Raw genomic sequence first — 26,418 nt, 5'->3', positions numbered from 1 at the left:
TCAGACAGTGAGAGGAAAATACTCAATAGAGGTCTGTCTTTTATTCCCTCACAAGGAGTTGATGTAAGTAACCTAGTAGTGGACATTAAATGTTTTACTAGAAATGTTGCACTTGGTTTACAATTTGGTAAAAATGATATGATGAATGCTGACACTATGTTGTTTAAAAAAACATCAGTATATACTCCTACTCTACATCCGTTACTTGATAGTTTTGAAAAAGCTTGTAGTAATGATTTTTTGAAACTTTTTGAAGGGAATAAAGTTAAACCAGATTTTTATAATGTTTCCAGAAGTGAAAAGTTAGCGTTACAGGGTTTACAGAATAATACAGACATAGTAGTAAGTCCAGTTGATAAAGGGGGAGCTACTGTATTACTGGATACCAGCTTTTATAATAACACTATGTTAGAGATGCTCTCAGATGAAACTACTTATAGGAAGCTGACTAGGTTAGATTTAGATAAATTAATTAAAACGGTGCATGCAGATCTGTATGACATGCTGATGTGTGGCATTATTGACAATGATCTATATAAGTATTTTTTAATTGAGAAACCCGTGATACCAACCATTAGAGGTCTTCCTAAGATACATAAGACCATGGTTGATCCTCCCCTCAGACCAATAGTGTCGGATAGAGGCTGGTTGACAGAGACTATATCGATTTATTTAGAGAAGAAATTGAGACCTATAGTAGACTCTACGGAATCTGTGTTACGTGACACAAAACAGTTTAGAAACTTTAGCACCCTTCAATGAAGATAAAACTATAGGAGAGTTAGATTACATGGCAACACTGGATGTAGTGTCTCTCTTTACCTGTATCCCCAATGAAGTAGGTTTAGATTATTTCAGGTTATATTTAATTAGTAAAGGGTTAAACAGTAGTCAGGTTATAAGGATTACGAAGCTATTAGAAATGGTTCTTAACTATAATGCATTTACCTTTGATCGTGATTACTATCTTCAGATTAGAGGTGTAGCCATGGGCACCTCGTGTGCCAACTCTTATGCTAATCTAGTGTTAGCTTATTGGGAGAGTGCCTATGTTTTGGAACATCTGATTTTCTCCAAGTATATTAAATGCTATAAACGTTTTGTTGATGACGTTTTCTTGTTTTGGGGAGGTGATCTAGAAAGTTTAGAAGATTTTGTTACCTATATAAATGGAACTACCACTTTTCTTACACTAACTAGCACAGTTTCACAGGATAAAATAGACTTTCTAGATGTCACATTGAGTAGATGTGATGGTGTTTTTGAGACAAAAGTGTTTAAGAAACCATGTAGGAGAAATACTATCCTGCATAGAAGTAGCATGCACCCGCCACATGTACACAAGAATATTGTCAGGAATCAGATAAAACGTTATTCACATATAACTAGTGACGATCAAGTTTTTTCAGAAGCAGTTGTAGCTATAGAACGTGATTTTATGGATAGAGGTTATCGTAGTAATGATTTTCTCCTAAAGGATGATATAGAACGTGAGCAGACAGGACTACCATATAGTAAGCAGAATGGAAATACCTATAAGCGACCTATTGAAAAGAAAGGAGATAGAAGAAGGGTAGTTATTCCTTTTACTAATAAAAACACGTCCATTGTCGACATTATTAAGAGACATTGGAACATCCTGCAGTTGGATGATGGTATTAAGGATTTAGTTGGTGAGAGACCGGCCTTTAGTTACAAAAATACTAAGTCCCTCAAACGGATGCTTTGTTATGATAAGGTACCTATGAATAAGGTTACTTCACAGAGGAAGGGTACTTATGCCTGTCGCACTTGCAATCAATGTGGATATATAATGAATTCCAATGTTTTTATACATCCTGACACTGGGGTCAGATATGAATTCAATGAATATGCAGACTGTAAATCGAGGAATGTGATTTATTTGGCTACTTGTAAAAAGTGTCAATGTTTTTATGTAGGTAAGACTAATAGGACATTGAGGGAAAGAGTTAGGGAGCATCTTTATGCTATCCACAGGGAGAATGAGGGAAATGCCCTGGCTAAGCACACTCTGCAGAATGACATTACACATGTATTTAGATTTATGGTTATAGGACAGTTGTTAGACACAGAGAGGTTAGGCAATATTGGAAATAAAACAGAGAGAACGGAGGCTAGGTGGATAATTAAGCTAGCTGCAGATAAAGGTCATGGTCTCAATGATAAGTTATCATTGAAACCTTTTTTATTAGATAGACCATTCAAACATTAAGCTATACTTGTATGCTTAGTATGCCTTTATGTGTGTTTTTATATGTGTTTTTATGCTTATGTATATTTCTAGTATACATATATATATATATATATATATATATATATATATATATATATATAATTTTTTATTTTTTTATATTTTTTATACACACTTTGTGTGTGTGTGTGTATATATATATATATATATATATATATATATATATATATGGGTTCTTATGAGTTCATCGAAATGCCATTACATCGACGCTCACCTATTCGACACGAAAACATCGACTCTTCATATCATCGAAATGTCAAGTAAGCAATCCTCCCCCTCGCAGGACCCATGGTAGCACTTGTTTTTCTGCTACAACGCGTATGGATCACGTCACTACCTACAATTCCCCTTGACAGCGTTGTTATTTACTTCGCAATATAGCCACAAGTGCTACCATGGGTCCTGCGAGCGGGAGGATCGCTTACCTGACATTTCGATGATATGAAGAGTCGATGTTTTCGTGTCGAAGAGGTGAGCGTCGATGTAATGGCATTTCGATGAACTCATAGGAACCCATATATATATATATATATATATATATATATATATATATATATATATATATATATACACATACATATATATATATATATATATTTTTTTTTTTTTCTGTGCCTTTTAAAGTGAATGATGTGATTTTATGTGGAATACATGTGACATGGGGAAGGTGTGTTATTGGTGCTTCATATGTATTTAAATGGAATGAGCTTTCTTTGTTCTGTTAAAGTCTGATGAAGCATTCTATGTGACGTGAAAGCGCTTACTTCTGTTGAATAAAGGATTTAATCTTTTACGTTTGTCTACCTGGTTTGCTTCGATAGTTGTGGCGTATTTACCTCCTTCATTTTGGATTGTTTCTTGCTTTTTGAGGTGATACCTTACCCTGTACCTGATCTTGTTTTTGCCATATTTGAGATACTTCCTTTTTACAGTTTTCCATTATGACTAACAAATGATCCTTTGTTCCATATGACTTTCTTTTGTTACCCTTTTGTTCTATTGCAATGATTTGAGTTTTCTTCTAAATGACTATAAACTGTCTGCATCATTTCTAGTATATAGCGAATACATTTTCAGAAGCAGAGTTATTGGTCTATAGTTCTAGGGTAGCTTGCAGGTTCACTCTTAAGGGGGAGTATCTTTCTTCCTCTTGTTAACTAGGTTGGTGTCTGCTCGGGATGTGAATACAAGTAGTTCTTACTTGGGGTTAAATCTTACGTAACAATGTTACTACTTTTAGTCAGAAGTTAGGTACTGCATCTGGGCCTGGGGTTTTCCAATCAGGAACTTTTCTTAATTTTGTCTCAATTTTTCCAACCATTACTACATCCCGTTTCACATCCTGTACATCTGAACGTCTTACTATTTATTTTACTTTTCCTATCCATTCGGTATCTTTATGTTCCACAGGGTCTTCATAGATACCTCTCCAAAACATATCTATTTCTTCATTTTTTTTGTGGTGTTTTTATTCCTTTTGCTTTGTTTCCCAATTCTATATAAAACTTTTTGCATCATCAATGAATTGTTTAATTTGTACTTTTCCTTCATATTTATCTGGATATCTTTTATGTTTTTCTACCTGTGCTGACACATTACAGTTGTGCAAAATCTTAGCAGCACAGTAGATGTCCTTTTTAATGCTAAAATATCCTGTACATAAGGGATCTGCTGCCAAGGATAGCCCAATGCCCAGCCAGTATACCAAAACCTTTAGATCTTAGGCACTGTACATCACACGTATGCTCACCATGCAAGGTACAGGGCATAAAGAACATGTACAGATGTAAACACTCAGAACTGTAAGCCCAAGGAGAAGCAGAATATCCTCAGGGACAAAAGAGAACACTTCCATCCAGAAGGACAGATGGTCAGAAGGAAAAGGAAACAAAGGCCCCTCAGCAGGGAGGGCAAAAAAAGACTCTGAGCAAGAGAGGAAAGGAGGTAGGGACCAAATACTGCAACAGTGAAACCATCTTCTATAATGGTAAGATTTTACACAACTGTCCTATGTCCTTCCATACCACTACTGCAGTATTCTGTACATAAGGGAAAGTACAAAAGCTAAGAAGATGACTAAAAGGAGGAAGGCACATAACCGCCCTGGCATAACCTGCCCTGGAAACAACGTCCAATGTGTAATGTTTAGTGAAAGTATGAACAGAGGACCAAACAGCTTACTCAGTGATGGAAACAGTATTCAAACACTTGAAAAATGGCACCAGAGAAGGCAACTGCCATAGTAGAATGTGCCTTTACAAAGAAAGAATTCTACCATGAAAACAACAACAAAAGGAAAGGCCTTAGAAACCCCAGGATGAGATGGTTTGCTTATAAACAGCCAAACCCAAAGCCCTAGCAAAAAGCTGCTCACACTTACGAACCGTCTTCGTCTTACCGAAATTAATACTTGAGCTGTCTATGCAGATCCAAGGTGTGAAGAACTTTTTCACTGGCAGACTGCGGAGAAGAGAAAAAGGAGGAAAAGTGAACAGACTGATTTAGGGACAATTCATTAACCACCTTGGGCATAAAAGAAAAATTAGCACAGACAGACACCCGGTATCTGTGGAAAACAAAAAAAAAAAAAAGAAAAATAGTGTAACAGCCTGCAGTTCAGACACCCTCTTGGCTGAAGTAAGGGCCAAAAGAAAAGTCTTCCAAGTACAATGCTACAAGGAAGTTGAAGAGGCAGGCTTAAAAGGAGCTTGGGTCACAATTTTTCAAGTAAATAATTTGGTTCCAAAAAAGGCAGAATAGGCTTCCTGTGAGGCCTGACATGAAGGAAGCCTTTACGAAACATTTTGACTTCAAACAGAGCCCAGAGGAGGATTCAAGGGCAAACAAGCAGAAATTCCCGACAGGAGAGCAGTAACTGAAGAAAATGCTAACCCAGCATTGAGTAGATCACAAAAATAAAAGAATGAGAGGAACCTCCAGAGACAGGGGATCCCGATGGTGAGAGAGGCACCAATCTTCTCCATTTGGAAATATGACTTTCTGGCCATGGCTTTCCCAGCCTCCTGCAGAACCCAGAGCGCATCCTCAAAAGAGAGGGTTTTGATTCCTTTTTGGTACTTATCTACAGTGTCAGTTATTGAGTGGACAGCTAAGGATGTATGAGAGATCCATTGTCTTGTGTGAGAAGATCCTTGTGGTAATTGTCCCTGGACAAGTGAGAAAGAAAGGGGACCAATGCTGTCAGGGCCAAAAGGAAGTCACTGGCAAGATTTTGGAAGAGTCCTGCTTAATCCTGTGCAGAACTCAGGACAAAGTACAGTTGTGTACACTTACCATAAATGTAGATGTTAGAGTGTATTCACTGTTGCAGTCATTACATTTGGGTAATCTGCTGGCAGGTTGCCCTCAGTCACCTGAATAACAAAGTCTTGGGTCCTGTGTCGGTTGCTGTCTCCTCTTCCATGACGTCAGGTTGTCAGTGGTATAAAACATGCAGCCGACGCCATTTTAATCAATTTTTCTTGCTCCAGATGTCAGGTGCCCCCCAAATGGGGAGGAAAAATATATTAATAAACTGTAAATATATAAATGCACTTTAGAAACATAAAATTTACCTTCAACTAAAAGCAAATACATCACAAAGGCTTTTGAGTATAGTGAAGGAAAGAAAAGGTATAGAATGGGGGATGGCGGGTGGGTAACCTGGACTGCAACAGTGAATACACTCAAACATCTACATTTATGTTAAGTGTACACAACTGCACTATGTTCTTCGTGTTTCACTGTTGCAGTCATTACATTTGGGTAGAATCCCAAAGCTATGGATGGGAAGATGGAACTAAACAGCATTAGGAGCAGCTATAAGGCCCTGCAGGACTGCAGTGGCAAAGCCTGCCCTAGATTTTGAGGAGAGAGGTAAATGATAATGCTTTATGAACTTATGAACAGAGCTACAAGTTGCAGGTTCTAGAATGTCTTTGGCTGGGACCCCTCTGAGAAAAGCTGCTGAAGTGGAGGCAGCCCTGGTGGAATGGGATCTAATCCCCTTGGGCACAGATTTACCATGGTGCAAATTGCAGAAATGAATGCAGTGGCTTATCCATTTAGAAATAGCCTGCTTTGATATAGCCTTCCCCTCTGATCCTGCAGCAAATGCTACCAGTAGTTGCTCAGGCTTTCTTAGAGATTTTGTCCTGTTTAAGTAGAATCTTAGTTGTCTGTGTACATCCAATGAAAGCAGAATCCGCTCCCCCTTGTTCTGCGGATTTGGGAAAAAAATTGGCAGGTGAATGGTCTGGTTAAGAGCCACACTGGATACCACCTTAGGCATAAAGGAAGGGTTGGTCCTGAGGGACACCCTGTCTGGGTAGAATGTAATGAAAGGCTCCACTGCCATGAGTGCCTGTAGTTCCGAAACCCTTCTAGCTGAAGTAACTGCCAAAAGAAAAGCGGTCTTCCAAGATAGAAATTTTATATCCGCAGTAGCTGCTGGTTCAAAAGGAGGCAGGGTGAGTTTTTCCAGCACAAAATTGAGGTCCCATGCAGGAGTTGGTGCTCTCCTGGGAGGCCTTAAATTTTTGGCCCCTTGAGATACTGTTTTAACAGTGGATGAGAAAAGAGGGGAGGCTCTGTGTTGTAATGAGCTGAGATGGCAGAGGCATGGATTTTTATTGAAAAAAAAATAGGCCCTTGTCAAGCATCTCAGTTAAGTATTGTAAAATCTGAGGAATATTGGGCCTTGCTGTGTCTATTCCTTGTGCTTTTTTCCAAGCACAGAATCTCTTCCATTTATCAGTATAAGATTTTCTAGTACTAGGCCTTCTGGATTCCAAAATGACATCCATCACAGGTTTACTGAGAGGCGTGGTTTGAATAATCAATTGATTAGCCATGCTGCAAGATTCAGAGTTTGGAGCGGAGTGTGCAGAATTTGATAGTTCTGCTGAGACAGTAGATGAGGTGTTTGAGGCAAGTACCACGGAGGAAGGTGTGACATTATTCCTTAGAAGTGGGTACCAGTGTTGGTAAGGCCAGTCCAGAGCAATTAGAATCATTTTTGGTTCTTCCTGTCTGACTTTTAGTAAGACCTTGGAGAGTAGAGGCAGAGGGGGAAAGACATAGACTGATAGGTTCTTCCAGCTGAAGGATAGAGCATCCACTTTCCATGCTTTTTTGTGATAAGTTCTTGTGCAGAATTTGTTCAACTGATAGTTTTGGGGAGAGGCAAATAGAGCTCTGTCTGGACTTCCCCATTTCTGTGTTAACATGCTGAAGATTTGTGGATCCAGTTTCCATTCATGCGGGTCCATAAGATTTATGCTTAGGTCATCAGCCAGAGTATTTTGCTTTCCTGGCAGGAACTGAGCTTGAAGATTTATTTGGTAAGTCAAGGCGGTGTTCCACAAGGCCATGGCTAGTCTGCAAAGGGGGTAGGAATGGGTACCCCCCTGCTTGTTTATGTACCACATAACTGTGGTGTTGTCAGTCTTTATCCGTAGTTGTCTTGAATGAAGTAAGTCCTTGAAGGCTGTCAGGGCATTCTGAACAACTAGCATTTATTTCTGGTTGATATGCAGATGCATTTGGTTTGGGCTCCATTTGCCCTGAATGCATCTCCCTGCCAGATGCCCCCCCCCAAGCATAGTCTGATGCATCTGTAGTTAGGGTTTGGGTGGGAGGGGGTAGAGTGAATGACAGTCCCTTGTTTTGGTGACATATCTTTGCCCAGCAAATAAACTCCCGTTGTAGGCAGGAAATGAGAGGAATCATTGTTTCCAGGCTGTGACAGTGTTGACTCCATAAACTTTTTAGGTACCATTGAAGTTTCCTCATATGCAGTCTCGCATATGGAATTAGTAGAATGCAGGATGCCATGAACCCCAAAGTCTGCAGAATTTGTCTTGCAAATAACTGGGTTTTTGCTGCCATTTGTTTGAAGTATGTTGTCAATTGTATTTGTCTGGCCTGAGGTAAGTCATCTGGGCAGTTGTATTCAAGCTTGCACCCAGGAATGTAATTAGAGAGGTACCAGTTTTGATTTCTTTTCGTTTATGCTGTACCCTAGGCATGATAGAAGCCTTTTTACAAATGCCAGATGTTGAAGAAGAGTGTCCTTGTCCTCTGCCTGAATAAGACAATTGTCCAGATAAGGATAAATATGAATGTTTATTTGTCTGCAGAATGCAATTACTGGTGCCAGGCACTTTGTAAAGACCCTGGGCGCAGTAGATAAGCCAAAGGGCAGTGCAGGGAATTGGTAATGCAAAAAACCTGCTTTGAAGCAGAGATATCTTTTGCAAGATTCCCTTATTGGGATATGCAGGTATGCTCTTAAGTCTAGAGTTACTAACCAAGCATTCTTGCCTAGCATAGGCAGTAGCTGGTGTAAAGTCAACATTTTGAATTTTGGAATGTCCAGGAACGTGTTCAGAATCGATAAGTCCAGTATTGGACGCCATGAATTGTCTTTTCTGGGTACCAGGAACAGTCTTGAATAAAATCCTTATCCATGAGGGACATGACTTGTTTCTGGGCCTCTGCCCACTGGTTTTGTGGCAGATCCGGCCATCCGTTTGGAACTGGCAAAGTATGGAAATTAAATCTGTACCTCTGGGATACTATGTTTAATACCGACTTGTCCTGGGTTATTAACTGCCAATTTTGCGCATGAAGTGCTAGTTTTCTCCCCAAGGGGGTTGCCAAAAGATAAGTACTTGGAGATGGCAGAGGGAAGTCATTGAGACTGCTTACTATAGGGTTGTGCTTTATTACCTCCAGATTTGGAGGTGGAGGCACCCCATTGCTTTGACCTATAAGTTCCCTGTGATTGATATCTGGAGTCTTTTGAGCGCCTGGGTTTGCCCCTTTTGGTTCTGCTGGACACAGGAAAGGACCAATTTATAGTAGGCCAGTGCCTACTGAACCTGGGTGGCTGCACTTGTAAGAAATCTTTTACAGTTTGCAAAGATTTAGCTTTGTCTTCCATTTTCTTTAATACCTCTTCTGCCTTATTACCAAGCAGAGTATCATGCTGCAAAGGGGCATCCAACAATTTAGCTTTAACATGATTTTGCTCCTTGAGCCAGACGTGCCTTCTTATCACAGATCCAGTAACGGCGGCCCTGCAAAAGGCCTCCAAGGAATCAAAACCACATTGCAAAGTATGCTTTCCAACCTGTTCTGCTGAATGCAATACATCCTGTAACTCTATTTTCAACACAATCAGAAATCAACATCATTCTCTCTTTCAGTAATCCCATAACATGCTGTTGATATTTAAGCAAATGTAATTGGCAGTTTAAAGCCCTGATCGCCAGGGTTGCAGACATATAAACTTTCCAGGGCGCTGGATGGATGGGGTAAGAATCTCTACCTGAAGGGGTAGGATTTTTGGCTGTAGAAGCCTCGAAAGGAAGCCCGAGCTTGAAAGAGGGTTGACTCCACCACTGAAGCTCAAGTTTGAGACAAAAAAGAAATGGAACAGGGATCTCCAGGGGTGGCAATGATGGAGTCGCAATAATTTTAAGGTACCACTGAAATTTCCTCACATAAAACCTGGCGAGAGGAAGCATGGGAATAGCTAAAGCCATAAATCCCAGAACCCTGAGAAATACCCTAGCTGTGACAGAGAACAGAGGAAGACGACACTGGAAAAAAGGTCGACAGAGACAAAACCTTGGGAGCAGGGAGAAATGACAGCATGGGAAAAACCTGAAGCCTGCATCAGAGGAAAACACGATCCTGTGAAGGTGTCAGAACTAAACTTTGGGAAGTTTATGGTGAACCCCAGACAATAATAAAAGACAAATGGTTAACTGGAAATCCTGCAGCAGACTGCTGGGAGATGGAGCTTGAACAAACAAGTTGTCCAGATAGGAAAAAATTTGTATCCCCCGAAGCTTACAAAAGGCAATGACAGGAGTGAGGCATTAATAACTTGGGTCAGTACAAAGGCCAAAGGGCAAAGCAGAGGAAGTACAGTTGTGTACCCTTACTATAAATATAGATGTTTGGACCATCATGAGACAGGTTAGTTTTACCCTACTGATGATGTGTTGTTGCGATAGTAATCCTGTTCAGTACGAGAGGAACTGCAGGATTCAGACATTTGATGTATGTGCTTGGCTGAGGAACCAAAAGTCTGATGGTACCATCTGTGGGATTATGACTGAACACTTCTAAGTCAGAATCCTGCCTAAACGTAATGCCACCATAGTGCTGTGGATCTCCATTTGGTCAGGGATAGCCAGCCACAAAGTCAGTGAGGAGCGGTGCTCGTCACTGGGTCAGAGCGCAGATGGAATGGAGCCATCTCTCTCCAGCAGTGCACCACACGTGTGTGGAACCAGGTGCTAAATCATTCATAGACGTTGCAGTCCTGACTGTTGGGATTTCCTACCATGAAAGCCCTTGGCTGGCCCGAGAAAACTCTTTTCGCCTCCAAGGCTGGCAGATGGAGCCCAAAGTGTACCATAGGTGAACCAAGCTGGAAGGACCTAAACCAGGGATGTTTGGAGTAGTGTCTCACAGCTATTTCAGTTGATTTCTTGTAGCCTACCTAGTAGGCTGAGGGGGTAGGAGGGAGGGAAAGAAGACTGCAACAGTGAATAACACTCTAACATCTACATTTATAAGTGTACACAACTGTACTACTTCTTCGTGTTTCACTATTGCAGTCCTGACTGTTAGGAAGATTCCCAAAGCTTTATTGAAGGTGGAAAGAGATCATGGAAAAGAGAGGATTCCCTGCAGCATTGCAGGTACAAATCCTGCTCTAGACTTAGAAAAGTCTGCAAGGCGGTAGTGCCATGTGAAGGTGGCTGCCTCCAAAATGTCTTTGGAAGGGACTCCCTTAAGGAAAGCTGCAGAAATAACTGTGACCCTAGTTGAGTGTGACCTAACCAAATCAAGGGGCTTTTTGCCATGACGGCTGTAACAGAAAGAAATGCAGTGGGATATCCACTTGGAAATTGCCTGTTTAGAAGCTTTCCTTCAGAGCCATGGGCGAAGGTTATAAAGAGCTGATCTGATTTCCTCAATGATTTTGTCCTGTCTAGATAGCACCGTAGCATTCTGTATATATCCAAAGAATGAAGTGTTCTTTCCCCTCTGTTCTGAGGGTTAGGGAAGAAGGAACGTAGATGAATGGCATGAGTTAGACATGTATTCATGATCACCTTAGCCATGTAAGAAGGATTAGTTCTAAGGGAGACCCTGTCTTCATAGAAGATAAAAAAAGTTATGTACTCACCATAACGTTCCATGCGAGGTGTTCATCTTGCCTTCATTCTTACTAATGAGCTCGGAGCTGATATTGTACTCCAACTTGGCCAAATACAAAAGCTCCAGGTCTTCAACCTGCTCGTGGCCTACGCCCTTATCCCATGATGCACTGGTTCTTCCCTCAGATCTCGTTTGCTGCCAACAATGGTATAAGCCATCTCCCAATAAGCCACCTCCAAATATAGCAACAGCATAGAATACACTAAATAAAGGTCAGTTACAGCCATGCCTCACCTCAGGTTCTCGATACTCAAGAAGCCTGGAAGGGGGTTGGAGGGTGGGATGTAAGAATGAAGGCAAGATGAACAACTCACATGAAACGTTATGGCGAATACATAACTTCTTTATATGAAGTTGTTCTATCTTGCCTTCATTCTTACTGATAAGAGCATCCCAAGCACCATCTTCTTGGATGGCTCATGAGAGTATATTCTTCAGGACAGTGGAACCAAAGGAAGCCCTGTCCCTGGAGGCCCTATCCACTTTGTAATGAGTGATAAAGGTATGAGGCCTTGATGAAGTAGCTGCTGCACAAATTGTACCTATTGGTAATTTGGCAGAAAAGGCTGAGGAAGTGGAGACAGCTCTAGTTGAATGGGCCTTTACCTTGTCTTGTAATGGCATATTCACTGAACTATAAGTAAAGGAAATGCAATCCGATAACCATTTAGATAAAGTGCTTTTTACAACAGGAGCACCCTTCGTGAAGTCTGAGAAGGAAACAAAGAGTTGATCCGTCTTCCTGAAATCTGTAGTCCTGTCTAAATAGAAGTGGAGCAGTCTGTGAACGTCAAGCTTGTACAGCATATTCTCTGTCTTATATGCCATACTTGTAGAAAAGTACAGGCAACTCTATAGACTGACTGAAATTTGTTTCTGAACATACCTTTGGTAAAAATTAGGGATTTGCCCGGAGAGACACTATCATTATGAAAAATCATATAAGGGGGTTTTAATGGACAAGGCCTATAATTCTGAAACTCTCAGAGCAGAAGTAATAACTACTAGAAAGATGGCTTTCCATGTGATATACTTTAGGTCACATGAAGAGGCTGGTTGAAAGGGTGGTAGAATTATTTGTGATAGAACAAAATTTAGATTCCATGGAGAAATAGGTGATTTGATGGGTGGTCTTAAATTTATATTGCCTTTGAGAAATGCCTTCGAGAGTCTATGTGACATGACAATAGACCCTTCCTCACCAAGATGGAAGTGGGAGATGCAGCCAAATGAACTCGAATAGTCAAGGCAGCTGCTCCCTCATTGAAAAGCTTTGTCAAAAATTCCAAAATAGTAGCTACTGAAGATAAATAAGGATCAATATGATTTTGTAATGTCCATATAGAGAATCTTCCATTTGCTGAGATATAGCTTTCTAGTGGAGGATTTGTGAGAGGATATCAATATATGCTGCGCTGCAGCTGAAAGATTCGGAAGCCTGGCTATGTTAGGAATAGGAGCAGCCAAGCTGTCAATATGAGGGACTGAAGAGACGGATGAAGACCCCCCCCCCCCCCCATGAGTGAGTCAGGAGGTCTGGAACTGGGTCCAGAATACAAGGTTCTTCCAACAGCTGAGGCCGAAGAAAGGGGAACCAAATCTGGTGAGGCCAGTAGGGGGCTATCAGAATTATGGTCCTTCCCAGAGCACTGGCTTTCTGTAAAACTCTGGGTATCAGAGGTAATGGCTGCAACTTGGAGTTCAGTGCACACCTTTACCAAGCATTACCACTTGCCTCTTTACTCTAAATCCAGAGCAGGATTTGCCACTGCAGTTCTGCAGGGCCTCATATCCAATCCTAACTCTTTATAGACCAGCCACCCAACCTTAGCTTTGAGATTCTACCCAAGTGTAATGACTGCAGCAGAGTGTAACACGATGAACATAGTACAGTTTTGTACCTACCATAAATGTAGATGTTCGAGTGTTCACACTACTGCAGTCCAGGTTACCCTCCCTCCATCCACACTGTCCTAGCTGGACCTTTCTATCCTATACAACCTTTGTGGTGTATTTGCTTGTAACTGAAGGTATTGTTTTTATTTTTTATGTATGTTTTATTAGCAATATGTATTGCCTGCCTACTTGGGGGCACCTGACATCTGGGGCAAGAAAAACTGAAGAAAATGGTGTCAGATGCATCTTATATACCCCTGGCGCACTGACATCAGGGAAGAAGCGACAGCAACCGACGCCGGACCAAGACTTTGGAACTCTGGCCGACTGCGGGACCGCCTGACGGCAGGATAACCTAAGTGTAATGAACACTCGAACATCTACATTTATGGTAGGTACAAAACTGTATAAGCATAAAGGAGACCCTGGGGGGGGGGGGGGGCAATCGTGTTCAAGTGCATCCCTTGGGGCTTCCCCTGGTGGGGTAATTAGGGCAAAAGTACCTGCTGCATTTCGTGTTTGTGGGTATGGCAAAAAGATCGTAGCAAGGCTGAAGCCATAAGTGGAATATCCCTTCCGCCACTTCTTTCTTTAGGGACCACTTGTGAAGCAACAGAATTGCTCGGCTCAGCTTGTCTGCCATCGCGTTGGACTTTCCCAGGATGTGTGTTGCTATCAGAAATCAATGGGTGGAGTTTGCCCATTGCCATACTCTCAAGGCCTCTTGACATAAGGGGTACAAATTTGGTTCCTCCTTGTTTATGTACTGATTACTGACATGTTGTTAGTCTGTCTGGATTGCAATGGTCCCCAGAGAAAGAGAGTCTTGAAAGGACTGCAACGCCAGAAGTACCGCTCTCATTTTAGGACAATGACATTCAGGTAAGCCTCGTATTCTGTTCTTTCCTAATGCCCCCCCCCCCCCCCCCAATCAGGGAAGCATCTGTGGTCACTATGGTGATAGAGTTGTGGAGAACAAAGGGACGTCCTATCATTACAGAATGCGATGTCAGCCACCACTGATGATCCTTCTTGCATGAATTCATGATTAGAATCGGATAAGACATTGGGCATTCCTGAAAGGACCACTGCATGAAAAGGAGCCATTGCAGTATCCGCATATGCATCCGACCCAGTGGAACCGCAATGACTACTGCCGCCATTGTACCCAACAATTTGAGAACCATGGAAGCCGGGGCTTTTTCTTTTGAGAGAAGGGTGAGAACCTGTTTATGAAGAGCAAAAACCCTTTCTGACAGAAGTTTTAAGGTCATTGTGGTGGTGTCTAGATCTGCTCTTATAAAAATGGTATGCTGCGATGGCAATAAGACAGATTTTTCTAAATTTATGGTAATCCCCAACTGGCAGCATAGATTCATAGCAGTGTCTCTTGCTTGAATGAGTTAATGCCTGGTGGCAGCGGTTAGGAGCCAGTTGTCTAGGTATGGAAACACCTGGAATCCCAAATGTTTCAAGTGAGCAATGACTACTGCCATGCATTTGGTGAACAGTCTGGGGGCTGTTGTGAGACCAAAGGGCAGTGCTCGAAAATGGTAGTGACTGCCCCCCAACCGAAAGCGCAGGTGATCTCTGGATAGTCTGCCCATTTTTATATGTGGTAGTACGCAATCAAGCACATCCAATTGTCTTTTCCTAGAAAAAGGAAGTATTGACTGCAGTGTAACCATCTGGAACTTTGTCTTCTTCACAGATTTGAGATCCAAAATGGGTCTCCAGTCCTGTTTTCTTTGGAATTAAAAAGAACCTTGAGTAAGTTCAAGATCATATCTGGTCTGCGGGAACTGGCTGGATGACTCTTTTCTAGCAATTTAGAATTTCTATGGCTGCTTGATCCCTGTGACTGGGTGGTATGTCTGGGGTCCTTCTTATTGAGGGAGGTGGGGTGGAAAAAGAGTAACCTCTGGATATAATGCTTTGTACCCACTATCTTTTATTTGAAGCCAGGCGTCTGGGTACAAAAATAAACGTCTCCCAACTGCCTCCAGAGATGGACAGGCGGGCCTCCTCTCATGAGCGCTGACAGGGCTTCCCAAAGAACTGTTCTGGCACTTCCATTATTGCCCCCCTCCTCTTCCTATGGCGGGGAGTTCACCATGTGTGTCCTGAAAGGCAATTTGAGTTTTACGGAACCACATCTTTCATCCTTTCTGACCTTTGGGGTACGGTCTGGTAGGTGTGGAATAATGGACTCTGACAGCAGACAGAGTCCTTCCCCTCTTGTTCACACCTGTTAAGCGTTTCTTTCACTTTGGGTCTAAAAAGGGACGAACCATCAAAAGGGGTGTTGATAAAGGATGACTTAAAGGGCTCTGCAAATGAACACAAGTGCATCCAGGAATGTCTCCTAAGAAGAATTCCTGTATCCACTGCTCTGCTAGCTCCATCAGCTGCTTATGAAATCAGACGCATGAACGAGTTTATTAGGGAATTAACAGTGGAGAGCTGTGAGGATATTTTGCCCGAGAACCCAAAGCTACTGAACCCTGTAGAGCATCTCCTAGATCTTTTAGATCTCTTTGCAATCTAGTGAAATGCGCAAGATAATTCAGCGACCTAAGAGCAAAAGTAGCTGAAGTAAATATGCACTTTCCATATCTGTCCATGACTCTCGAATCTTTATTCGGTGGATGGACAAACAAAGTTTCGGATAACTCCTTCTTGGTGGTCGCCGCCACCACCATGGCATCAACAGGGACTCCCTTGGTGAGAAAAGCCTTGTCTTGTGGTGAAGTAATAAACTTATTAGGTCTCCTAGGGACAGGTTCCACTGTATCTGGAGACTCCCACACTTTTCGACAAATTAAGTCCATGAGTTTGTCGAAAGGCGGAGACACCCAAGAGGCGGAGGGCTGAGACCCAAAAGCCTTCAGGTAGACTGACTCATCATCAGTAAGTTTGATGGGTTGCCAATCACCCCTCTGTTTGAGAATCTCTAAGATATCTATGAAGGAGATATCAAAGTTTGATGGGTTGCCAATCACCCCTCTGTTTGAGAATCTCTAAGATATCTATGAAGGAGATATCTCCTGAGGGTGACTGTGGGGAACTTTCTGAATCATCCAAGTCAGTTTCTGACGTGACTGATTCCTGAAGGGAATCCAAATGCTTCCTCTTGCATAGCCTCTTCTGAGGGACCTCCTCAGTGGGAGCTTCTGATGAGGACTTGGAAGAGAAGGGATCACCCAATGGGGCTTCCAGAGGCTCTGCGTCTCTACGCTGTTGTGGAATCTGTGATGACGAGGTAGACATTGGCGCTTTAGGGGGAGAAGTTGCTGGTCCTGATTATGTGGTTGTCCGTGGGGACAATGCTCCCCTCATGGCATAAAAGGCCCCCGGCTCCAATGCGAAGGAACTCCTGGATCCAAAGATACAGTCGATTCCCTCGGCACCAAGACGGTAGGCTCCGAGCCAGAGGTAGGTGCCGAACTCACACGCACTGAAGGCCTGAGAGGCAAAGTCGGACCCGAAAGATCAGTTCAACTCCAGTTCCCCGGACCCGACCAGCGAGTGTCACCCCCTACACTCCTCGGTCAGCAACGAAGCAGTCAGAGGTCGGATCCGAAAGTCCTGGAGTAGGTCTCAGTACAGACAGCTCCACTATCTTCAGTTCCAAGCACTCAGGCTCCGAAACCGTTTGAGTTGGATCAGAGGAGGAACAGATATGGAAGGGGGGGGGTGTACATTTCCAAAGCCCGAAGTGTCGGCCACAACAAGCTTGGCCAACGCTGGGGTGTCTGCAGAAGCCTCTGCAGCACACGATCCACATCCATGTCTGATAGGATCCTTGAAGACCAAGAAGACGGAGCCGAAGAAGCTACAGATCGCAATATCGGAGATTTCAGAATGCGAGATACCGGCTCCAGTACCATGGACCAGCTCCTCATTGTGATAACTGTCTGATCCAAAATCAGTGGCGCCGAGGTCGAAGATTTGTTAGAATTCGACTTACTGGATGACGGAGATTTTTCCAGCTCTGAAGATTCAGCAGTGGAAGATCTCTTAGAAGGTTTAGATGGCTTGACATGAGCTGTATGACCTTGTTCCAATGATTCCTGAAAGGAAGATTTAATGCCTGTGTATGTCCAAAGAGTGCAGAAGATTCTCCCCTTTATTCTGGGGGTTTGGATAGAAAGTTGGCAAATGGATGGTTTTGTTAAGAGCCACAATAGATACCCACCTTTGGCATGAAGGTAGGGTTTGTCCTTAAAGAAACCCTGTCCTGATGAAATATTATAAAAGGTTCCACTGCCATGTAGCTCTGAGACTCTTCGTGCTGAAGTTACTGCCAGGAGCAGAGCTGTTTTCCATGATAAAAAATTTAGATTGGCTATATTGGCTGGCTCAAAAGGTGGCAAGGTCAGTTTTTCCAAAACAAAATTGAGGTCCCACGGCAGTGTTGGTGCTCTCCAGGGCGGTCTTATGTTTTTAGCCCCTCTGAGGTACTGCGTTAGCAAGGGATGAGAGAATAAAGGAGGATTCATGTTGTAATGAGCTGAGATGGCAGAGACGTGGATCTTAATTGATGAGAAGGATAGGCCTTTGTCCAACATCTCAGTTAAGTATTGTAAAATATGAGGAATGTTTGGGACAAGAGGGTCAAGGCTTTGAGCCTGGTTCCAGGCACAGAATCTTTTCCATTTTTCTGAGTAAGATTTCCTGGTGCTAAGCCTCCTGGCTTCCAGAATGACATCCATAACAGCTTTAGAGAGAGGTGTTGCCTGTTTGACTAATGAATCTGCCATGCAGCCAGGTTTAGGGTTTTGAGCTGACCGTGCAGGATCTGATTGTTTTGTTGAGTCAGGAGGTGTGAAATTTGAGGCAAAATCCATGGTGGGTCTTGAGCTAAGTTCTTTAAGATTGGGTACCAGTGCTGACGTGGGTACCAGTACTGACGTGGCCAGTCTGGAGCAATCAGGATCATCTGTGGTTTTTCTTGTCTGGCTTTTAGGAGTACCTCTGAAAGGAGAGGCAGTGGTGGGAAGGCATAAACTTTTAGGCTTTTCCAGCTGAACGAAAGAGCATACACTTTCCATGCTTGTATGTGGTAAGTCCTTGTGCAGAATTTTTGTACTTGGCAATTCAGTGGGGAGGCAAAAAGATCTATGTCTGGGCACCCCCATTTTTGCATTACCATGCTGAAGATTTGTGGAATCAATTTCCATTTGCGAGGGTCCATGATATTTCTGCTGAGATAGTCTGCCAGAGTATTTTTCTTTCCTGGCAAGAATTGTGCTTGCAGATAAACTTGATACGTCAGAGCTGTGTTCCACAAGGTCATGGCTTGCCTGCATAGGGGATAAGAATGAGTGCCCCCTTGCTTGTTTATGTACCACATTACTGTGGTGTTGTCTGTCTTTAATAATTGTCCTGGATGCAGAAGGTCCTTGAAAGCTGTTAGGGCATTTTGAACAGCCAACATCTCTTTTTGACTGATGTGAAGATGCATTTGGTCTGTGGTCCACTTGCCCTGAATACATTTTCCTGCCATGTGTGCTCCCCAGGCGTAATCCGAAGCATTTGTTGTTAGTCTGCCTGGCTGTGGGTAGAATGAAAGGCTGACCCTTGTTGAAGTGACATGCCTGTGCCCACCATCGAAACTCCTGTTGTAGGCAGGGAATTATTGATATTACTGTTTCTAAACTGTGAGAGTGTTGAGTCCAAACACTTTTTAGGTACCACTGTAATTTCCTCATATGCAGTGTGGCATATGGAATTAGTAGTATGCAGGATGCCATGAATCCCAGGGCCTGCAGAATTTTTCTTGCAGGGAGATGGGACTTTTTTGCCAGTAATTGAAAATATTGAGTCAGTTGTCTTTGTTTGTCTGGCGTGAGAGAAGCCATCTGGGCCGTTGTGTCCAAGCTGCCACCCAGGAATATTATCTGTTGTGAGGGCACTAGTTTTGACTTATTTTCATTTACTGTGTACCCTAGAGCCAGATGCTTTAGAAGAATGTCCTTTTTCTCTGCTTGAATGGGACAATCGTCCAGGTATGGATATATTTAAATTCCTTTTTGCCTGCAAAATGCAATTTACTGGTGCCAGGCACTTTCTAAAGACCCTGGGCACAGTAGATAAGCCAAAGGGCAGTGCAGAGAATTGGTAGTGCATTGTACCCGCTTTGAGTCTGAGGTATCTTCTGCAATCTTGTCTTGCTCATTTTTGAGCCTCTGCCCATTGATTTTGTGCCAGGTTTGGCATTCCCTTTAGCCTTGGTAAGGTGTGAAAGTGGAACCTGTATCCTTGAGACACAATATTCAGAACTCATTTGTCTTGGGTGATTGTTTGCCAATTTTGAGAAAAAAGTGCTAGTCCCCCCCCCCCAAGGGGGTTGCCAAAAGGGAAGTGCTTGGCATACGAAGGGGGAAGTCATTGTTACTGTCTCCTGTAGGGTTGAGACTTGTCCTCACCTCCTTTTGGGGTTGAGGTACCCCACTGTCGTTGTCTGTAAGAGCCTTGGGGTTGAGATCTGCCTCTTGGGCGTCTGTATCTGCCTCTCTGTGGCCTGTCTGACACTGGAAAGGACCAATTCTTTGTTGGCCAATTTCTGCAAAATCGAGGTGGCTGTACCTGTAAGAAATCTTTGACTGTTTGCATAGATTTAGCTTTATCCTCCATTTTCTTTAACACCTCTTCTGCCTTAACACCAAACAAGGTATCATGCTGTAAAGGAGCATCCAATAATTTTGCCTTAACATGGTCAGGTAACTCTGTTCTTTTAACCAAACATGTCTTTGAATCACAGAACCTGTAACTGCGGCTCTACAAGAGGCCTCTAAAGAATCAAAACCACATTGCAGAGTATGTTTTCCCACCTGTTCAACTGCATGCAATAAATCCTGCATTTCTTTATAGTCAGGAGCTTCTGAGCTTGTAAGCATTTTCTGTTTTAACTGAGCCATTAAATATTGTTGGTGCTTAAGCATGTGAAACTGGCAATTTAAAGCCCTTACTGCTAAAGTTGCAGAAGTGTAAACTTTCTTCCCCCATCTATCCAATACTCTAGAATCTCTGTCAGAGGGGACTGGATTTTTTGCAATGGAAACCTTAACCCCTTTGGGACCCTGGAAAATGGTTTCTGGGTCAGCAGAAGGGTTTTTATAAAGAAACTTGTGAGAGTCAGGGACTCTATAATACCTATCTGGCTTGGCTGGAGCAGGGGGCAAAGAATCAGGAGATAAGCTGGATTCAGAGAACACATCATCCACAATATCTAACACAGGCAAATAGCAAGGGGCCTGTGCTGAGGCAATAAAAGGAAGTCCCTGAGCCTTTTCTTGGATTCTGAATAATCCTGACTTTCCCAATGGAAATGCTCCCTCATGGTATGTAAAGTTTCCCCAAAAGAGTAATCCTCAGGAGGAGAGGCTGAAGGGATAGATTCTTCAGCATTAGAGTCCTCATAGGGAGGTAGAGAGTATTCCTGGTCTGAAGAGGAATCCGAGGAAATGGAAACCTGATCAGAGGAATCATGGTCTGTATCCTGCCTAGGCCGTTTTTTCAAGAGGGGGATGGGATCCCCTGATTAGAGTAATGAGGTCTTCGGCCATTTTGAGCATCTGTTTCCTAGGCATGGAGGACTGTCCAGGAGAATGCTGTACTTGCTTCTTTGTCTTTAATGGTGTTTTTATCTTGGCTGTTGCTTTAATGTTGAGTTGTAAAGGTCTGAAAACAAGGGAGGCAAGGTGTAAATGAGGTGAGTCCATGGGAAGGAGAAGGTGTCTGTTCTCCATGTAGATGTCTGCTTTGTCCTGGTGAAGAATTGTTTCAGGTGGATGTTGTCTTTGTTGGCAAATATGTCCACCTGTGGGTCCCCCCCCTCCATTTCTGAGTTATGGTAAGAAATATTTCTTGATGCAGTTGGCATTCATGGGGTCTCTGTCAAGCTTCTGCTAAGGTGATCTGCTAGAGTATTTTGCTCCCCTGGCAGATACTGTGCTATGAAGTGTAGCCTTAGAGTGTGTAGTGCTATGAAGTGTAGCCTTAGTGTGTGCAGTCTCCCAGACTTGCATGGCTAGACAGCACAAGGCATAGGATGCGTGCCTCCATACCTGTTTATTTACCACATAACTGTGGTATTGTCTCTGTACCCATTTTTCTTTGGCCAGTAAACCTTTTTTTACTGCCATAAGCTCTTTCCAATTTATGTGTTTCCTCCTATAATGAGTGTCCCATATTCCTTGCGTTTGGAGGTGCTGGACATGGGCCCCCCCCATGCTGTATCTGGAGAATCCGTGGTGAGCGTTTGGCCCTGAGGTGTGAATTGGAAGGCTAGGCCCTGATTTTGCATGCAAGCCTGTACCCACCATGCAAACCCTTGTTTGAGATACGTTATCAGGTGTAGTTCGCTGTCCAGGGACTGAGAGCTCTGGCACAACATATTATTCAGGCACCACTGAAGCATCCTCATGTGCAGCCTGGCTGGGGCACCATGAGTATACAGGATGTCATGTATCCCAGCACTCTGAGGAATTCTCTGGCTGTGATGCACTATTTTTCCTGGATTTTTTGGAAGTAGTCCGTCAAAAAGGTGACTGTCGGGGGGGGTGGGGGGGGATGACACACCCTCTGAAGTGAAGAATCCAATGCCCCTAAGAAAACCATTTGGTTGGGACAGTGATTGATTTCTTGAGGTTTAGTGCAAACCCCAGGGAAGTCAGGAGGACGCATGTGAATTTAAGGTCCTTGCGGATCTTTGACAGATCTGTGGCTTGTATCAGACAATTGTCCAGGTAGGGGTAAATTTGGACCCTTTTGGTCCTGCAGAAAGCAATAGCAGGAGACAAGCACTTTGTGAAAACTCAGAGCGGTAAACAATCCAAAGGGCAGTGCTGAAAACTAATAGCGACTGGCGCTTGTTCTGAAGCCAGAAAGCTTCTGTGGGACTTTTGCATGGGAATGTGCAAATGTATTTATTTATATTTGTTGACCAGGCTCCACAAATTAAAATATTACAGACATAGTTACAGATTAAGAATCCTAGCAATTAAAATATTACAAACATAGTTACAGATGAAGAACACAGTACATTCAGTAGATAACTAGCATCTGTTCTATCCACAAAGTCATTGCAGATAGTAACAATTGTTATAAAATGTTACTGCCATATAATAAGTAGATAGGCATGGAAGTATCAATAGGTGTCTTTTAGGTCTATTGAGACCATGAAGGCAAGAGGAGTTATTATTGGTAGTAATTTTTGAAGGGTCAACATTTTGAATTTTGGATTTTGGCACCCTGAGAAACTGATTTATGTTGGACAGGTTCAGTATGGGACACCAAGAACCTTCCTTTCTGGGGATTAGGAATAACCTCAAGTAAAACTCTTTCCTTTTTTTTTGTTCTACTGGAACTGGCTCCACCGCTCCCTGAGAGCACAGAATCTGAATGGTTGAGAGACTGCGATTTTTGATTTTTAGGTACATCTGGGTAACCTGAGTATTTTAAAAGCTCTTTGAAAGTGAATTTGTAACCATTTGAAATGATGTCTACAACCCACTGATCTGAAGTGATGTGGGTGCAGTTTTGATGGAAAAGTGATAGCGTTCTTCCTAGTTTTGGGGTAGAGCTGGAAGGGTGGAGCAATGAGGGTGCATCATAAATGTTCTCTGGCAGGGGCTTGTGGCCTAGAACTCCCTTGCCTGTGAATTTCAGAGATCCATTGCTTTGATCTTTGCTGCTAAGGCCTTTGCCTGGGGGTTCTGTCCCTCTGAGGCACCCTCTGTTTACTCCTAGGCTGGGTGGGAAAGGACCAATGCTTTGTGGGGAAGTCCTTGCTGAACCTAGGAGGTTGCACTTGCAGAAAATCCTTTATCATTTGCATAGACTTTGCCCTGTCCTCCGTGTTTTTAAGGACTGCTTCAGTTTTAGGGCCAAAGAGGCTTGTCTTTGTCAAGGGATGCATCGAAAAAGCTACCCTTTACATGATCAGAGTGTGATTACTACCTAAGCCAAGCAAGTTTCCTAATTACTGATCCAGTGACCGTTGCCCTGCAGGAGGCCTCCATGGCATCACAGTCACAGTGCATGGAATTGTTTAGCTACCTGGAAAGTGGAGTGACATAGCTCTAAAAGTTCCTTGGAAAGATTTTTATCCTCTAGGGCTGAAAGCTTTTGCTTAAGCTGATCGAGAATGGTTTGCTGGTATTTCATCATATGGAATTGACTGTCGAGGACCCTCACAGTCAGAGTAGCAGAAGTGTATACTTTCTTTCCAAACCTATCAAGGGCCCTATGCTCTGTCTGTAGGCAAATAATTCCTGGAGGAACTGGCTCTAGCCCCTTTAGGCCCTGGAGTGACCACTTCTGGGTCAGCAGAGGAGTTCTTAAACCGAAATTTATGAGAATCTTGTACCCTGTAGAACAGGTCTGGTTTTCTAGGGGCAGGGTGGAGGGGAGTCAGGATTTCAGTAGGCATCCTAGAAAACATCCTCCACCACTTCCAAAATGGGTGGAATAGCTAGGGGTCTGTGTTCAGGGAGATTCAAGAACTCCCTATCTCTTTTTGGCCTGGGGGTATTCTTGTGTCTCCCACTGAAAATCCTGCCTCATATCATAGAAAGTTTCTCCAAAGGTGAGAGCCTCTGGTGAGGAAGCAGAGGAAAGATTTTCCTCTGTATCAGATTCCACATAGGATGTATAAGAGGGGCCTTAGTCTGATCCAGACACCTCTAAGATCAGAATCTTCTTCTGATTGCAATAGGTCTGGAAAAAATTCAGGAGGGATATCCCTTATTCTTTCTTCCTGGGGTTTTATCCCATGTGGTCTGTCAAGCCCTTATAATGTTAATTAAGTCTTCAGTCAGTCTGATCAAATACTGTTGGGATCTCTGTAACTGGGAGCCTGCAAGCCTAGACAAAGACTCTGCCACATTGGTTTTGGCCTTGGGCTTAAATACATCAGACACCATGGTGCCAGATTCTCTGGGTTTAAAATACACCAGCGCAGGCCTATGCCTTGATGTGTCAGTTTACAAGAGCTCGTCGGAAGCTGAAGCCTGCTCATCGGTCTCGGACCCAACCAATGAGGCAAAGGTATGTAGAAGTAGAAGGGACCAAGGGCATGGCAGACTCCAAACAGGTCTCAACAGAGGCCTGGGTCACTGTTTCAAAGGTTGAAAGGGGCTGCAAAAGCACCTCACCTTCCTCAACAATCACAAGTCTAGTAGGAGAGTCAGAGGGTGAATGATTGTCATCCGAAGGCGTTAGTTTTGCTTCTTTTCTTTTTTGCACTTAGGTAAAATGAGTTTGGGATGACTGGCGGACATCGGATGAGACTGTACAGATTCCGGTCTCAGCAACTGTGCTAAGAATCAATCCCTTCACCTAGTAGTTCTAGCATTAAACCTAGCACAGAAACGTGGTCTGGGTTTAAACAAGTGATACAAAGTATATGGAAGTCTCTGTGTGGGATTTTGTTTACCACAGTGGAGACAATTGTTTACTTTATCTGCCATGAGTTAAAGAAAAACAAAAGAGGCATTCCCTAATGGGGTACTTATCTCTCAGATGACAACTTCTCTCTGGTACTGACTGACCAATGCATGTGTACACAGCTTCGGGCTTCAGTGGCAAGAAAAGACTGAAGTGATGATGCAGACTGGCTCCCTTTATACTTGAGCAGACTGGTTAGGGCATCCTCCAGCCTAGGAGGTGAAAACAGTTTTCTCTGGTAGTCTCGCTGGCCAAGGGCTTTCACAGCAGGAAATCCCAACAGTCAGGAATATAACAGTTAAACATGAAGAACATCTGAAATTACAAGGAAGAAACAGACAAACGCAAAACTTTCCTGAACAGAGGATGCGTGGGAATGTGAGGGTAGGCATCCTTGAGGTCTACAGTATCCAAAAAGGCCTGGGGAAGAAGAACATGAAACAAGGCCTGAAGAGGCAACATCTGGAAAGAAGGAACCTTCAGAAAGATATTGAGCAGTGAAAGGTCCAAAGGTGGTCTTCCACATACCCTCCTTCTGAGGAACCAAAAACATTCTTGAATAAAACCCCTTCCACACCTGGGTGGTGGGACTGAATGATACTCTAATTCAAAAGGGAGCGCAGAACCTCTGGAAAATGAGAAGCTGTTCTCGAGGAGCTTGAGGAATCCCTCAAAGGGGGGGGGGGGGATTTCCAAACTATGACATATCCCTGACAGACAACAGACAGCACCCAAGAGTCTGAAGTGATCAGATATCAATCTGGAACAGACAGAGAAAGGCAGAGAGACAAAGGGGGTTGGCCAGACAAACAAACGGAACCTTAAAAGAAGGCTTCTGGGAAGGAGGAGTCTGAGTGGACTTAGCAGGAGAAACACAGCTAGAACCCTTCTTGCCTTTAAGAGGGAGGCTAGTCTGTCTACGAACAAAGGTGGATTTAGAAGAATAATTCTTCTGGAATTTGGGGAAAGGGGAACAAAAATAATTTTGAGTTCCTGCAAGGCCTTATCCTGGACAGACAATAAATCAGCAGCAGCAGTCCCAAAAAGATTTTTGTTTATAGAGAGGCATCCAAAAGCCTAGCTTTAATATAATTAGGTAAAGCCTAAAGACATAGCCAAGAAAAATGCCTCATTATTGAACCAAAAGCAGCAGCCCTGGCAGAGGCATCAGCTGCATTACACCTGCTTTTTATTGAGTGAAGGGGAACCTGACAAGTGGACTCCAACAAGGAAAGAGCAGAAGGCCAAAATATACCTGATCATATGGGTCTGGTAATTAATGGCGCTAAGAGGGAGGGTGACAGCAGTATAAACTTTCTTGCCCAACCTTTCCATGGCTAGACTATCCTTACAGGAAAGAGCTTAGTAGAACGCAATAGCTTAGAATATTTATCAGAAGAAACAAACTATTAAAGGATCAGCGGAAGTGCATTTATACAAAAAGTTACAGTACTCGGGCACCTTGTAGATCCTATCAGGTGTCTTTGCTGGTGGAGGCTGACAGTCAGGAGCCGCAGAGGCATGAGAAAAGGTTTCCAAAAGGGCAGCCAAAA

General features: G+C 43.1%; 1 protein-coding gene across 2 annotated transcripts in view; it reads right to left on the bottom strand.

Moving 5' to 3' along the window:
• The window catches only part of NAF1 (nuclear assembly factor 1 ribonucleoprotein), a 1,472,570-nt gene that overhangs the window by 519,131 nt on the left and 927,021 nt on the right, over positions 1-26,418 (bottom strand). The gene's annotated exons all lie outside the window — the stretch shown is intronic.

This window comes from Protopterus annectens, chromosome 2.part1 (assembly GCF_019279795.1).
Source record: "Protopterus annectens isolate FY-2018-M chromosome 2.part1, PAN1.0, whole genome shotgun sequence".
In the NCBI taxonomy this organism is placed as follows: domain Eukaryota; kingdom Metazoa; phylum Chordata; order Ceratodontiformes; family Protopteridae; genus Protopterus; species Protopterus annectens.
This window is presented reverse-complemented; position numbering and strand designations above follow the sequence as displayed.